The sequence below is a fragment of the Heterodontus francisci genome, chromosome 13 (assembly GCF_036365525.1).
Source record: "Heterodontus francisci isolate sHetFra1 chromosome 13, sHetFra1.hap1, whole genome shotgun sequence".
NCBI classification, from domain to species: Eukaryota; Metazoa; Chordata; class Chondrichthyes; order Heterodontiformes; family Heterodontidae; genus Heterodontus; species Heterodontus francisci.
Genome location: NC_090383.1, coordinates 100,116,355 through 100,131,292, shown reverse-complemented (window position 1 = coordinate 100,131,292; position 14,938 = coordinate 100,116,355).

The following is a 14,938-nucleotide window of genomic DNA, read 5'->3' as shown; positions in this document are numbered from 1 at the left end:
TAGGCCACAGCAGGAGAGAGGGGAGGTCACATGGTGTATTGTAACTTTTGACTGTATGTAAAAAACTGGCAAAAACCAGCCTGAACTGGAGTCCAGCAAAGCATGCTTCACTGAAAGGAAGGATCCCTCTCTTTTAGCAGGGAAATCTACATTTATCTTCAGGCTCTGTATTGCCTAAGGAGAGAAAAACAACCTTGGAAAAAAGAACATTTGCCTTCAAGATTGACTGTCTGTCATTTGTTTGTGTTTGCTGGAATTCTCAGTAAAGTTTCGACTGAAAAATTACCAATTTCAGAATCCAAATAGACCTGTGGTTATAACCTTGTTAAAGGAACTGTGTGACACCTGCTGCAACCGAAGTACTTTGAAAGCTTATCCATTATAGACTGTCAAATTCGCCTGGAGACTTCAAGTGGCATCTGATTGTTCTAATCTAGAACACCTCAACAACCAGGAACATAACTCACTAGCACTTAGAACCCAGCTACTTATTTTATTCCTAAGAAATACTATTTTTAAAACCAGTTAACCATTGATTTTTGAATGTATGTGTGTCAATGGGAGAGTTAGGATAAATAAGAAGTTTAACGGTCTTGAGACATATGTTTATCTCAATTGTGTTTAAGATTTAGTTTATTAATAAATAGTTAAGTTGTTGTCGAAAGATATTTGGTTTGGTCTGTTTTATTCTGGGGGTTACTAAAGCGTTTAATTTGGCTAATTTCCGGTGAAAACTTTAATAATATGCTGTGACCTGTGGAGTATTGGGACTGAAGTAATAGTGCATTGCTCTCGCCTCAGTCGTAATATCACATCGGTACTAACGATATAGAGAGGGCAAGTATTGCGGTTCTACAGTCAGATTTTCAGGAGCTAGGAAGGAAGTTAAAAAGTAAGACCTCAAAGGTTATAATCTCTGGATTACTCTCAGTGCCACATGCTAGTGAGAGTAAAAATAGGAAGATAGGGAGGGTCAATGCAAGGCTTGAGGCATGGTTCAGGAGGGAGTGCTTCAGATTGTTGGGACATTGGGATCAGTTCTGGGCAGGAAGCACCTAATCAAAAGGGGCAGATTGCATCTCAACAGGACTGGGACTAATGTCCTCGTGGGGAGGTTCATGAGTGTGGTTGGGGAGGGTTTAAACTAAATTGGCAAGGGGATGGATACCAGCATATAGATGTAGAAAAGAGGAATAAGGTACATAAAGAAGTGAAAGTGCTGGATATTACTAAAGAAGGAATTAGTACCACATTATATAGGAGCATACTAAGAAGGAACACAAAGACAGGTTTATAATGCATGTATGTAAATACACAAAGTGTGGTGAATAAGATTGGTGAGTTCCAAGCACAAATAGCCGTGTGGGAATATGATGTAGTGGTAACAACTGAAACATGGCTTAAAATGGTCAGGACTGGGCACTTAATATTCAAGGATACAAAGTATTCAGAAAAGATAGGGAAGAAAAAAGGGAGGCGAGGTGGTAGTACTGATTAGGGAAAACATTGTAGTGTTGGAAAGACAGCGTGTCCTTGAGGGGGCAAAGACAGAATCCATTTGGTTAGAGTTGAGAAGCAAAAGGGGATGATATTGGGGGTATTCCACAGGCTCCCAAATAGTGATAGAGATATAGAGGAGCAAATCTGCAGGGAATCACAGAGATGAGCAAGAACTATAGAGTGGGGTACTTTAATTACCCAAATACTGATTGGGATAATGTTAGATTGAAGGGAAAGCAGGGGGAGGAATTTCTGAAATATGTTCAGGAGAACTTCCTTGGCCAGTATGTTCTCAGTCCAACTAGGAAGGAGGCATTGCTGGATCTGGTGCTGAGGTATCAAGAGGACCAAGTGTCTGTAAATTTAAATTAGCAATGAAGATGAGCAAGGAACAATCCAGAGTAGAAATTTTAAATTAGAAAAGGGCTAACTTCAATGGGATCAGAGGAGATCTAGCCAGGGTAAAATGGAACCAAAGATTAACAGAAAAACTGTGACTGAATAATGAGAGATCTTTAAGGAGGAGATGATTCAGGTACAGGCTAAGTATATTCCAATAAGGGCAAAAAGTAAGGGAACCAAAGCCAGGGCTCCTTGGCTAATTAAGGAAGTTAAGGATGGTATCAAATTGAAAGAAAGACTGCAAAGATTAGTGATAGGCCAGAAGATTGGGAAAACTTTAGAAACCAGTGAACGATGGCTAAAAAAATAAAGAGGAAGAATTAATGTATGAGTAAACTAGCAAGAAATATAAAAACTGACAGTACAAGTTTCTACAAATATATGAAAAGGAAAAGCTTAGCTAAAGTAAGGATGAGACTGGGGAATTATGAATGGGAAACAAGGAAATGGCAGAGTTATTGAACAGGTCACAGTAGAAAACACAAAAAGCATCCCAAGAATAGTAGAAAATTAAGAGACAAAAGGGAGGGAGGAACTTTAAACAATCACTATTATTAGAGCAAAAGTACTAGGGAAAAAAAAGGACTAAAGGTGACAAGTCCCCAGGACCTGATGGCCTGCATCCTAGGGTCCTCAAAGAAGTACTGCAGAGAAAGTGGATGCATTGGTTATAATCTTCCAAAATTCCCCAGATTCTGGAAGGCCCCAGTAGATTGGAAAACCACAAATGTAACACCGCTATTCAAAAAAGGAGGGAGATATCAGCCTGTTAGCCTAACATCTGTCATTGGGAAAATGCTGGAATCCATTAATAAGGAAGTAGTAACAGGACATTTAGAAAATCATAATACAATCAGGCAGAATCAACATGGTTTTATGAAAGAGAAATCATGTTTGACAAATTTATTAGAGTTCTTTGAGGATGTAACAAGCAGGGTGGATAAAGGAGAACCAGTAGATGTGGAGTATTTGGATTTCCAAAAAGCATTTGATATGATGCCACATAAAAAGTGGAAGCAGAGATGATGAATGATTTGAAAAGGAAATTGGATGGGCACAATAATCTTGCAAGGCTATGGGAATACAGGTGGGTAATGGGACTGATTGGATTGCTGCTACTGAGAGCTGCATGGACTAGATGGGCTGAATAGCCTCCTTCTGTGCCATTATGACTCTATGATCCTGATACAATCCAAACCTGATCCTGATACAACCCAACCACGATAGTAATATAATCCAACACTGATCCCAATACAATCCAACACTGATCCTGATATAATCCAATGCTGATCAGGATATAAGCCAACACTGATCCTGTTATAATCAAACACTGATCCTGATATCCAACACTGATCTGGATATAATCCAATACTGATCCTTATTCAATCCAGCACTGATCCTAATACAATCCAGCACTGATCTTGATATAATCTAATACTGATCTGGATACAATACAGCACTGATCGAGATATAATCCAACACTGATCCTGATACAGCCCAACACTGATCCTGTTACAACCCAACACTGATCCTGATACAATCCAGCACTGATCTTGATATAATCTCATACTGATCTGGATACAATACAGCACTGATCCAGATATAATCCAACACTGATCCTGATACAGCCCAACACTGATCCTGGTACAACCCAACACTGATCCTGATACAGCCCAACACTGATCCTGATACAACCCAACACTGATCCTGATACAATCCAGCACTGATCCTGATACAATCCAGCACTGATCCGGATATAATCCAAAACTGATCCTGATACAATCCAGCACTGATCCTGATATAACCCAATACTGATCCAATCCAGCACTGATCCGGATATAATCCAATACTGATCCTGATCCAATCCAGCACTGATCCTGATATAATCCAACACTGAACTGGATATAATCCAATACTGCTCCTGATACAATCCAATAACGATCCTGATACAACCAAATACTGATCCTGATAAATCCAGCACTGATCCTGATATAATCCAATACAGGATACCTTTAAGAAGCATGACGGAATCTCTGCAGATTGTAACTTGCACACTTCTTCAAATGACAGAATGTTTATTGCCTGAAGACTATTTCTGGTCACATGCATTCTGCAAGTAGCGAAGAGAAAGGGTCGAAAGGGAGAGCAAGTAGGTCCTGGGTTTGTGCTAGCTGCACATTGACAGGAGCTGCAGCCAGAACCCCTCTGCGGAAATAACAGTGAGCAGCACAACAGGTGAGAGCAGTTTCTACCCTTCACCCACTTCCTCATTGCCCCCTTGCTGCTGCTCCATTCTACCCACAAGCTTTTTCAATCACATTCCGCATTGGTTCTATCTGAAATGGACCAACAAGTCAATGATGAAAACACCTTTGACTTTTAGCCCCACTGCTTACAGCCAGGAGGAAATACTTGGGCGCTTCTTATATGTTACCTTCATGGGAAAAAACAGAAACATGGGGCTGGATTTTACCTTAGGCGGACGGGAATTCGCCACCGACGTGAAAGTCGGAGGTAAACCTGCTTCCGCCTAGCCCGGGGATCCATCCTGCATTTTACAGGTCCCCAGGCTTTAATTGTCCTGAGGCGGGGCTTCCACCCACTTGAGGGAGGAAGTCCCGCCCGAGGGAAGTCCTGCCTCAGTGAGCTGCCAGTCAATCAGCAGGCCGGCAGCTCTTAGTCCCAGCAGCGGGAGCGGTGGCCACTGCTGGGACTGCAGCACAGCCAATGCCATCGATCCAGGATGGGGTAAGTAGGGATTGCCTCACCAGGGGGATTGGTCCTTCCTTGGTGAGGCTGGAGTGGTCGTTTTAGGGGGGGCGGCGTCTTGGGTCCTGGGGGTGGGTTGGGAGGTGGGGTCGGCCCTCAATCAGGCACCCTGTGCCCGATTGCCATGACCCCCACCCCGGGGCATGGAAAGGCAGGCAGCTATCGCTGGGCAGCCTTTCACATCCCCAGCACGCCCGTTTGCCATGGGTAAAATAACTGTGGAGGTGGGTGAGGGCCCTTAATTGGATGTTAAGTGGCCACTTAAGGGCCTTGATTGGTCTCGGGCAGGCCGATTCCCACCCCTCTGCCCGACTCCGTAAACTTGTCTGGGGGCGGAAGCAGGGTGGGTACGCCTCCCGGAGCTTCCCAATCAATTTTACGCCATCCCCACACCACCATCCGACCTGCTGGGGCGGCATAGAATTCTGCCCATGTGCCGGAATTTTACCGTGGGTGGACGGGAGCTGGACTCTGACGTAAAAGTTGGTGGGGATCCCGCTTCCGCCTAGCCTGGGGATTTGTTCCGTATTTTAGGGTCCCCGGGAGCGGTGGCCACTGCTGGGACTGCAGCCCAGCCGAAGATTGAAGAAGACGTGGAGCCGCGAGGAAAGGTAAGTTTTGGTTGCCTCACCGGGGGAAAATTTGTTGGGCCCCAGTGAGGCAAGGGTGGTAGGTTGGGGGGAAGGTGGGGCTTGTTGGGTGCTGGGGATGGTTGAGGTAGCAAGGGCAGCCCTCCATCGGGCACCCTGTGCCCAATGAGCAGGGCCCCCACCCTCCGCCCGGGACGTTCAGCAGCCACCTGGTTTTCCCAGGCGGCATTTCCCTGCTCCAAGGCGCCCGCTTGCCATGCGTAAAATCCACGTGGAGGTGGGTGAAGGCCCTTAAGTGGCTGTTAAGGGCCTTGATTGGCCTGGGGCGGGCAGGTCGTTTTCGCCGCCGCCACCGCCCTATTTAAAGAGTGGCAGAGGCGGGAGTGGGTTGGGAAAGCCTCCCAGACCATCCCGCTCGATTTTACGCACCCCCTCCCCCCACCCCCGCCACCATCCAGCTCGTTGGGGTGGCATAAAATTACGGCCATGGCACTTGGCCTGATAGTACTGTAGCTTCCCATATTACCTCACTGTGCGCTCGGGTTTTAAACCATTGCCGGCTCTCCAGGACTGTCAGCTGGGGCTGTTATCGAGCTGGAGAAGGGGCAGAAAGAAGCTATTGTAGAGCGTTATATCTTGTGTTTCCCAGAGCTTCTTAATTAATAACACTTTAGACACAGATACTGGAGTTTTCATCATGTTGTCTCACATCTCTCTGGCAGAATGATACAATGCGTGTTTGGTACACAGGTTGTAGTGCAGTAGTAAGTGAGTGATAAGACATTCTAAAGATATATATATATATACACGAACATATGCTTGAACAATGCAGATCCTAAGTCATTTTGAATAATACAACTATATAACATCACTTTTTTTTTAAATGTCCTTTTATTGTTAACATAACTTTTCCAAATATTTTTTCATTTTCTTTTGGCTTGACTATAGAACATTTACAATCAACTTTTACTAATAAACTTGTAATTATGGACTCTTTATTCACAATATCATTCCGGTGGCAAGATGTTGTGCCTCCATCTCATGGATTTGGTTGTCGTCATCCCTGTCTGTGATGAGTTGGCACACCGAACTGGCGGTGTTGTACATGTTGCTCCTAGTGTTGTAGAAGTTGTGTTTGATGTTGGTGATGTTGTCAATGTTGCACCGCTTGTTAGTGATGTTGTTGGTGACCTTCTCTGCTTTACCAGTTCTGGTGTAGGCCGAATATGGACTCTGTTCCTTTTCATCTGCTTACCGGTTTCAGTCTCGATGATGTATGATCTTGGAGTCTCAGCTTTACCAACAACTTTTGCTGGGTTCCAGATTTTCAGGATTGGGTCCTATACTTGCACAATTTGTCCTTTCATCAGCTCAGGCAGTGATTTGTTATGTTTGTTGAAATGTTGACGTCCTTCTTCCTGTGGATCAGTGATTTGTCATCTTACTTCCTCATGGTCATTTGGAGAATGAATCTTGCTTCGCCAGGTTGTCTTGTATTTGGTGTTACTCAACAGTTCTGCAGTCAATTTCATGTGGGCCTTGAGAGATGTAGCTTGGAGTGATAATAAAGCAAGGTTTAGGCCTTCCTTTGTCTCCTGACATTTTATGAGCGTCTTCTTGACTGTCTGGGCGTGCCTTTCTATAAAACCGTGTCCCCTTGGGTAATGTGGTGAAAAGGTTATGATGTTGAATCCATATTGTTCAGCAAACGCCTTAAACGCTCTAGAGGTGAATTGGGTTCCATTATCACATATCACCCTTTCTGGAATCCCTTGCTCAGCAAACAGGACTTGTACTGCTGCCATGATTGTTGTAGGTCACAACTCTTTTACCTTTCTGATGAATGGAAACTTTGAGTAATAGCCTGCTACAATAAGATACCATTTTTGGCTGTGCGTGAATAAGTTGGCTCCCACTAAAGGCCTGCTCGGGTCGGCAAATGAAACCTGACCCGAGCCCGACAGAACCACATCCGACCCGAGCCTGACCCAGCCCAAGTCCTTTCATTTTTTCCCACGCTCGACCCGACCAAACCACTGGAATGTTCAGTTAACCCACCTTCCGTTTTTCACTTTTTAAGCTTGTGCAGATAAGCAACAAAGACTGTTACTGGACTTGAAAGGTTGTTTAAAAAGTACATTAAGATTGGAGCCACGTACCGGAGGTGGTGATAGAGTGTGTCCAACTTGGCCTGACCTGACCCAAGCCCGAATGCTGGACCCAGAAGAGCCATTCTGTAACTCCCACAGTATGCCATGGCCTGGGTGGTACCTCACTAACCATCATCTCCTCTTTAGGCTATGTATTTCTGTACTTCTGGCATACACTGCATGTAGATACCGTTTTCCAATGTCTTTGTAGATGCCTATCCAGTACACAGCTAATCTGGTTCTCAGCTTACACTTCTCCATTCCCATGTGGCCTTCATATATCTTCTGGAGAAGTTCTCTCTGCATCATTTTGGGTACGATGATTCTGGATCCGGCCAGCAGAACACCATCTTCAAGAAAGTGTCATCTCTGATTGACCAATACTGCTGTATTGCTGGTTATGCTTGTTGCATCTTATCCGACCATCCCTGAATTACTTGCTGAGAAAGCATCTGTAACTCTTCATCTTTACTGGTCTCATCCCTGATTTGACTCAATTTCAGTGGTGTTACGTTCACTAGGTGATGTATCTTTATACCTAAATCTTTTATCTTGTGTTTTTCTTGTGGCGACAGATGAGATAAGGTATCCACTCGCACCATTTCTCTTCCTGGCTTGTATTTCAGAGTGAGATCGTGACTCTGAAACCTGAAGAGTACCCTCTGTAGTCTTTCTGGTGCTCTACGCACGTTCTTCTTGTAGATCTGTTCTAGTGGACAATCACTCTCCACTATGAATTTTCTCCCATAGAGATATCTATGGAATTTTTCACATCCATACACCTCTGCCCAAAGCTTTCTTTCTATGTTGGCGTGTTTGATCTCAGCTGATTTTTGAGCTTTGGATGCAGATGCTATTGGCTTTCCTTCTTGTACCAGGGCCGCACCCAGTCTTTTCGTAGAACTATGTACTTGCAGAGTGATTGTAGTATGACAGACTTGTCTCCTTGTATATTACTTCTTTGAATTTACTGAAACTCCTCTCATGTGACTCTGACCAATGGTATTCAACATCTTCTCTCATCAGCTCTCGTAGGTTTGCTGTGTGCTCTGACTTGTGAGGTATGAAAGAGCTCATGTAGTGGATCAAGCCAAGAAAACTTATCAGCTCTTTCTTGTCCCTCGGAGCTTCCATCTCAGAGACAGTTGTGACTTTTTCAGGACTCGATTTGGTTTCATCAAGTGTGTACACCATTGCAAAGAACTAGCATTCCATCACCTTTGCAAAGCATTTGTCTGCATTTAGGCCAATCCCAGTTTTTCAGGTTCTTTCCATGGCTTCATATAGATGGCAGTTATGGTCTTTCTCATCTACACCGTAGATCTGGATATCATCAGCTATGGCAATTGCTCCTTTGGATCCCTTGTATGTCTCATCTATTTTCTGCTGGAACACATCCTGGCTCACTTTAAGGTCAAAGGATAGACACAGGAATTTGCACCGTCCCAAGGGTTTGTTGAATGTTGTTAACAGCAAAGATTCCTCATCAAGATTCTCGTTCCAGTAGCCATTTCTGGCATCAAGCTTGCTGAAACCTTTGCCCCTGCCAGTGCTGGAGAGATCTCTTCCAGTGTTTGAGTAGGGTGTGATTCCTCTTTATTGCTTGGGTCAGGCAAACTCCCCACCTGCCAAGATTGAGGCACATGAACATTAAAACTTAAAATTGCAAGCCCTGACTGCAAGGACAGTAGCATAGTACCAGACAATGTTTAAATAATAGGGACCCAGTAGTTGCGTCCCCAATACACAGAAGTGATCAGACCAGTTTTAGTCACATGACTAACTGGCTGTTGCAGAGTTTTGAACTGAGAGTTTTAAAATGGAGAAAGCAGGATTTGAACTGAGACAAAGCCATGTGCTCATGGAGTGAAGATCTCTCCTGGAACTGAAGCAAGAATTACAGCCTCTCCTGTGCCTGCTTCCATCTCCTTCTCATGGAACTGAATCTTGTGAAAACACATGAAACTCAAAGAGGGAAAGGTTTCCTACATGAATAAGGTTTTAAGAAAACTACTGGGCTCTAATGAAATGCAAGACCATATCTTCAATCAAGCACTACAACGAGTTCAAGAAACAGTAATGTGATATTGCCTCTAACTGTTCTACTTATCTTTTCTTCTGCTCTTTTTTGTCCCTATTTGCACGTGTGTATTGAGTGTGCATGCTAGCGTGGGCGTGTCGTATATCTGTAGGCGTTAACCGTATTAGAGGTTAAGTTTAAAGTTTAATAAATTTCATCTTTCTTCCACAGAAAGCCTGTCTGTACTCATTTTCTTGCCTTATAATTGGAAAGTCATGAACAAGGATTCAGAAAGTGGGAGCTCAAAACACAGTGTGTTTAAAATTAAACCCGGTTACAATAAGATCAGGTAATGACAGCAAAAGACCCCTAGACACATTTCTTACCTGGTCAAAACACTTGATTAAGATCTTTGGGATCCAGGCAAATTTGCAGCCATTCAATTGGCTTCTCTCTCAGTACGATGGAATTTACCCAACGCGGTTCTGTGACTCTGGCAAACACTTTATTTTCTTCCATCTCTTGGCGATCTCTTTCAAGCTTTCCTTTCAGCTCTATTGGTACTTTATGTAGGGGCTGAATCACTTGTTTCTTCTCTGGGTCAATAGTGATGTGATACTCAAAATCTTCAACGTATCCAACCGTCTTATCAAAACACTCTGGATACATTTGGACCAAGCCTTCCTTGCTTCTGATTAGAAGGCCTTTTCAATGGGTGTGCTACCTTCAACCTTCATTGATGCCTCCTTCACAACATATTTTACCGAGATCGGTGCAGCTCTTCGCAACTGCTCAATCCCAGGATAGCTGGACCATCTGTTTCAGTGGTGTAGAAAATACAGTTAACACCTTTTTCTTTGTGCATCCCTTTGATTTGGGTTGTTCCCAGCTGTCGATTCTCAGTTGCACCATATGCTGTCAGCACGATGTTGCTCGGCTTCAGAGCATTTTTCTTTGGGTAACCATGCTCTTTCAAATTTTCAGGAAAGATCTTCAGGTATACTCTGAGCAGGATGATGTCTTGTGGTTCCCAGAGCTTCTTAAATAATCACACTTTATCATAGATACTGGAGCTTGCATCATGTTTTCTCACATCTCTCCATTTGTGGTGGAATGATGCAATGTGTATTGGTACAAAGGTTGCAGAAGTGAGTGATGTGGCATTGTAAAAATACATATACATACACTTGTAATTCCTAAGTCATTTTGGATAATACAACTGTTTAACATCTAGAACGGTCCCTGCAGTTTGGTAGGTAGCAACTGTAACCCCACTGTTCAAGAAAGGAGGGAGAGAGGAACCAGGAACTTCCGGCCAGTTAGCCTGAGAAAATGCTGGAATTTATTGTTAAGGACATGGTAATAGGGTAACTGAAAAATCACATGCCCGGATTTTTCTGTGAGCGGTGAAGGAACAGTTTTCAGTGTTCACCTCCGGTATAGATGAACACAGACCTTTAGCGGGCTTGTCAGCAGAGAAATTTGCTCTCTGGTTGAATCTGGTGCCCATGCAGGAGATCTCTGCGTCTGTGAGAAGGTCAAGCAGTGGTGAGGCTTTTCAACCAAGTGGATTGAAGATTCCTCAAAGCGCCACGCAGACTTCGAGAAGTAAAAACAGGAAATAAAAATTACATTTAAATAATTGTACAGGAAGCAAAATAAAGATTGGGGCATGTTTTAATTTTTTTTCTTAAAACCTGCAACATTAATTTTCTTCTGAGGAAATGAGACTCCACACTTATAAAATTAATTTTCCGGGCCAGAGACATTCAGCAGTTACTACACTGTTAAAGACTCAGTTACTCCTGATAAATCAAGCCCTAACTTCTTCCACTTTTTCAGTTTTTAGAGCAATATTAGTGGGTAATTAACCTAAGTCCATACCATGACAGTGATTTCTGTGTAGATACCATTGGTGAAGACTACAACTGCGCAGCCTGCGAAGGAGCAGGGTATCACTGACAGCAACTTCAGATTTCCGAATTTAATAGTGCATATACGAACACCCAGAAGTTGCTATCAGTTTTATCCAGGAGTAACAGTAAGAGTTGACAGCCTCACTGTTATTACTACAGCAAAATCTGGGCCATGGGCTGAATTTAGTGGGGCCGGTGGGAGTCCCAATGCCAGGCCAAAAAGATGAGGGGAACCACGACTTGGCCCTTTGGAGCCCCACCCAGCACAATTCAATGGTACTCGGGCAATAAACTGCCCAGTGCCAGGGTCCCCATTGTTTTAAGGATGGGGATCCCGCCTCCAAGCGCTGGCAGCTAAGTAGTATTGGCAGCGCCGCTGGTAGTGGTGGTCACTGCCAGTACTACAAGAGGCCTGGGACCAGGCCCATTGCTGTAGCCCTGGACCCCAAGTAAGTGTGGTGGGGTCACCAGGGCCAGTCCGGCAAGCACCGGCGAGGGTGGTCACTCGGAGGGCTTGGTTAGCAGAGTGGTGGCCTTTGCTGCTTGAGCCTTGTGTGGGCCACAGATTGGCCATGGAGGAGGCCCCCCCCCAACCCCACGCGGAGGCCGCCTTGTTTTACTAGGCGACCTCCCTGTGTGTTGGAGGTTACCACTGCCACTAGTGTGATTCCAGCAGCGGCAGGAAAAGGCCCTTATGTGGCTATTAATTGGCCACGTAAGGGTCTCAATTGGCCTCTGGGCGGGAAGGCCATCTTTGGCCTTTCCTGCCCCTGAATTAATTGCAGAGTGACAGGAAGGCAACAGGGACTCTGTCCCCTCCCGCCTTCCATCGCTATTATATGGGTCCCTCCCTGCCCCAACCGCCTCCCATCTTGCGGGGGGCCCATTAAATTCTGCCCAATATGTTGTTATACAAGATTAGGGCTCATGGGATTTGAGGTAATGTATTAGCACGGATTGAGAATTGGTTAATAGACAGAAAAGAGTACAATAAATGGGTCATTTTCAGGATGGTAGGGTGTAACTAGTGGGGTTCTGCAAGGATCAGAGCTTGAGCCTCAGCCATTAAAATCTTTATAGTGACTTAGATAAGGGGCTATATCTAATTTATCTAAGTTTGTTGTCAATACAAAACAATGACTGGAATTTTATACCCCTGTTCCCCCCCACCCCAGGAGTGGGCTGGGAGACGGGGGCGGGGGGGCGTAAAATAGAGTGAGAGGTGGGGGGTGCCATTCATGTCACCTACCCACGCCTGCTGCTATTTTGCCAGTAGCAGGGGAGGTGGCAAATGGCCTGCCCACCCCATACCAATTGAGACCCTTATGTGGCCAATTAATTGCCATTTAAGGTCTTCCTCCCAACTGTTGCTGGTATCTTACTAGTGGCGGACAGGCACTTCAGCACCTCAGGAGCTGCCTATAAATACCTGGCGGCCTTGTTGTGGGGTGGATAGTGAGGCCCTCCTGATCAGGCACCCTGTTTCCCACAGAGGGCCTCTCCAAGCAGTATGGGCTGCTCCGGCTAAATCTACCCCCTTGCCCTAGACTCTGACACCCACTGCCCTCACTGGGGCCCAGTCGATTGTCCCTGGTGAGGCCCAAACCCCACTTACCTTCCTGAAGGGCGATATGCATCGTTCTCTTCTTGCTTGGGTACATTCTGAGCAGTGGCCATTGCTCCCAGAGGTGCTGCTCGGGCTGTGGACCTGCCAGCTCTCTGATTGGCTGGCAGCTCTTGGAGGCTAGACTTCCTGCCTCAGAGGGGCGGAAGTCCTGACCGAAACCAGTTAAGAGTCTGGGCCACGAAACATTGCTGCGTGGCTTCCAGGCCCTGTGGAGGCGGGCTCTCCCCCGACTTTTTAGCCGGTGGGCAGAGCCACTGCCTCAATGTAAAATTCCGGCCAAGTGGGAAAGTAAGCTGTGAGGAGGATGGAGAAAGGTTGTAAAGGGATATAGACAGATTGTGTGATTGGGCAAGAAGATAATGGAGTATAATGTGAAGATATATGAAATTGTCCACTTTGAGAGGAAACACAGAACATTTAAAAAGTGAACTTGAGTAAATGTTGATATTCAGAGGGATTTGGGTGCCCTTGTAGACAAATCACAGAAAGTTAACATGCAGGTACAGCAAACAATTAGGAAGGAAAATGGTATATTAGCCTTTATTGCAAGGGGCTTGGAGTCTAAGTGTAAGGAAGTCTTGCTGCAACTGTGTACAGTTTTGGTCTTCTTACCTAAGGAAGGATATACTTGCCTTAAAGATTCATTAGATTGACTCCAGAGATGAGAGGGTTGTCGTATTAGGAAAGATTGAGTAGAATGGACCTATATTCTCAAGAGTTTAGAAAATGAGAGGTGATCTGTTTGAAACATATAAAATTCTTACAGGACTTGACAGGAGGCTGTATCACCTGGCTGAAGCCTCTAGCACTGGGGGTCATAGCCTTAGGATAAGGGATTGGCCATTTCAGACAAGTGAAGAGAAAATTCTTCACTTAAAGGGTTGTGGATGCTCAGTTAATGAATATATAAAGACTGAGATCACTAGGTTTTTGAGCGCTAAGGAAATGAAGGGATATGGGAATAAGGTGGAAAATTGGAATTGATGAAGTTCAACCAAGAAGTTCAACCATGATCTTACTGAATGGCGGAGCAGGCTCGAGGACCCGTATGGCCTATGGCCTACTGCTGCTCCTAGTTCTTATGATCTTAAATCAGGGCAGATCAGTGTTCCAGAATATGCAGCCAAAGTTTCCTGTCTCTGTTGCATAATTGAGGTCCCTGCGTCCTTATAACATCACTCACAGAGACTTTCACCCCCTTCTCCTCCCCTTCTCTGCTATTTTAGATGTTATTAAACATGTACAATTTTGTGGAAAGTAACATTCAAATTGTGGCATTATATAGGCATAATGGTGATTTTGAGCGTAAAAGAGGAGATTCGGGCATGTGATTTCCGTGAACAATAGAGTCATAGAGTAGTACAGCATAGAAACAGGCCCTTCAGCCCACCGCGTCCATGCCGACCATAATGCCTATCTGTACTAATCCCACCTGCCTGCATTAATCCTATATCCCTCTATGCCTTGCTCATTCAAGTACCTGTCCAGATGCCTCTTAATGAGATGTTTTCTTCTGTACCCAAGAATCCTTCACTGGCACCAACCACTGTTCATAACATAGCTCTGCCTCCCATTGTAAAGAGCAGTTAGCCCCAATTTCCTTAATGAACTTAATGCTCACTGACCTACATTAGCACCTCAATTTTCAAATTCTTATCCTCGTTTTCAAATCCCCTCTTGGCTTCATGCCTCCCTATCCCTGTAATCTCCTCCAGCACTACAACCCTCTGAGATAACTGCACTCCACTAATTCTGGCCTCCTGCACATCACCGATTTTAATCCCTCCACCACTCGTGGCCATGCCTTCAGCTGCCAGAGCCCTAAACTCTGACTTTCCCTACCTAAACCTCTCCGCTTTCCTCCTTTAAGATGCCCCTTAAAACTTATTTCATTGACCAAGCTTTAGCTCATCTCTCCATAAATCCTCTTATATGGCTCGGTGTCAAATTTTATTTGATAATGC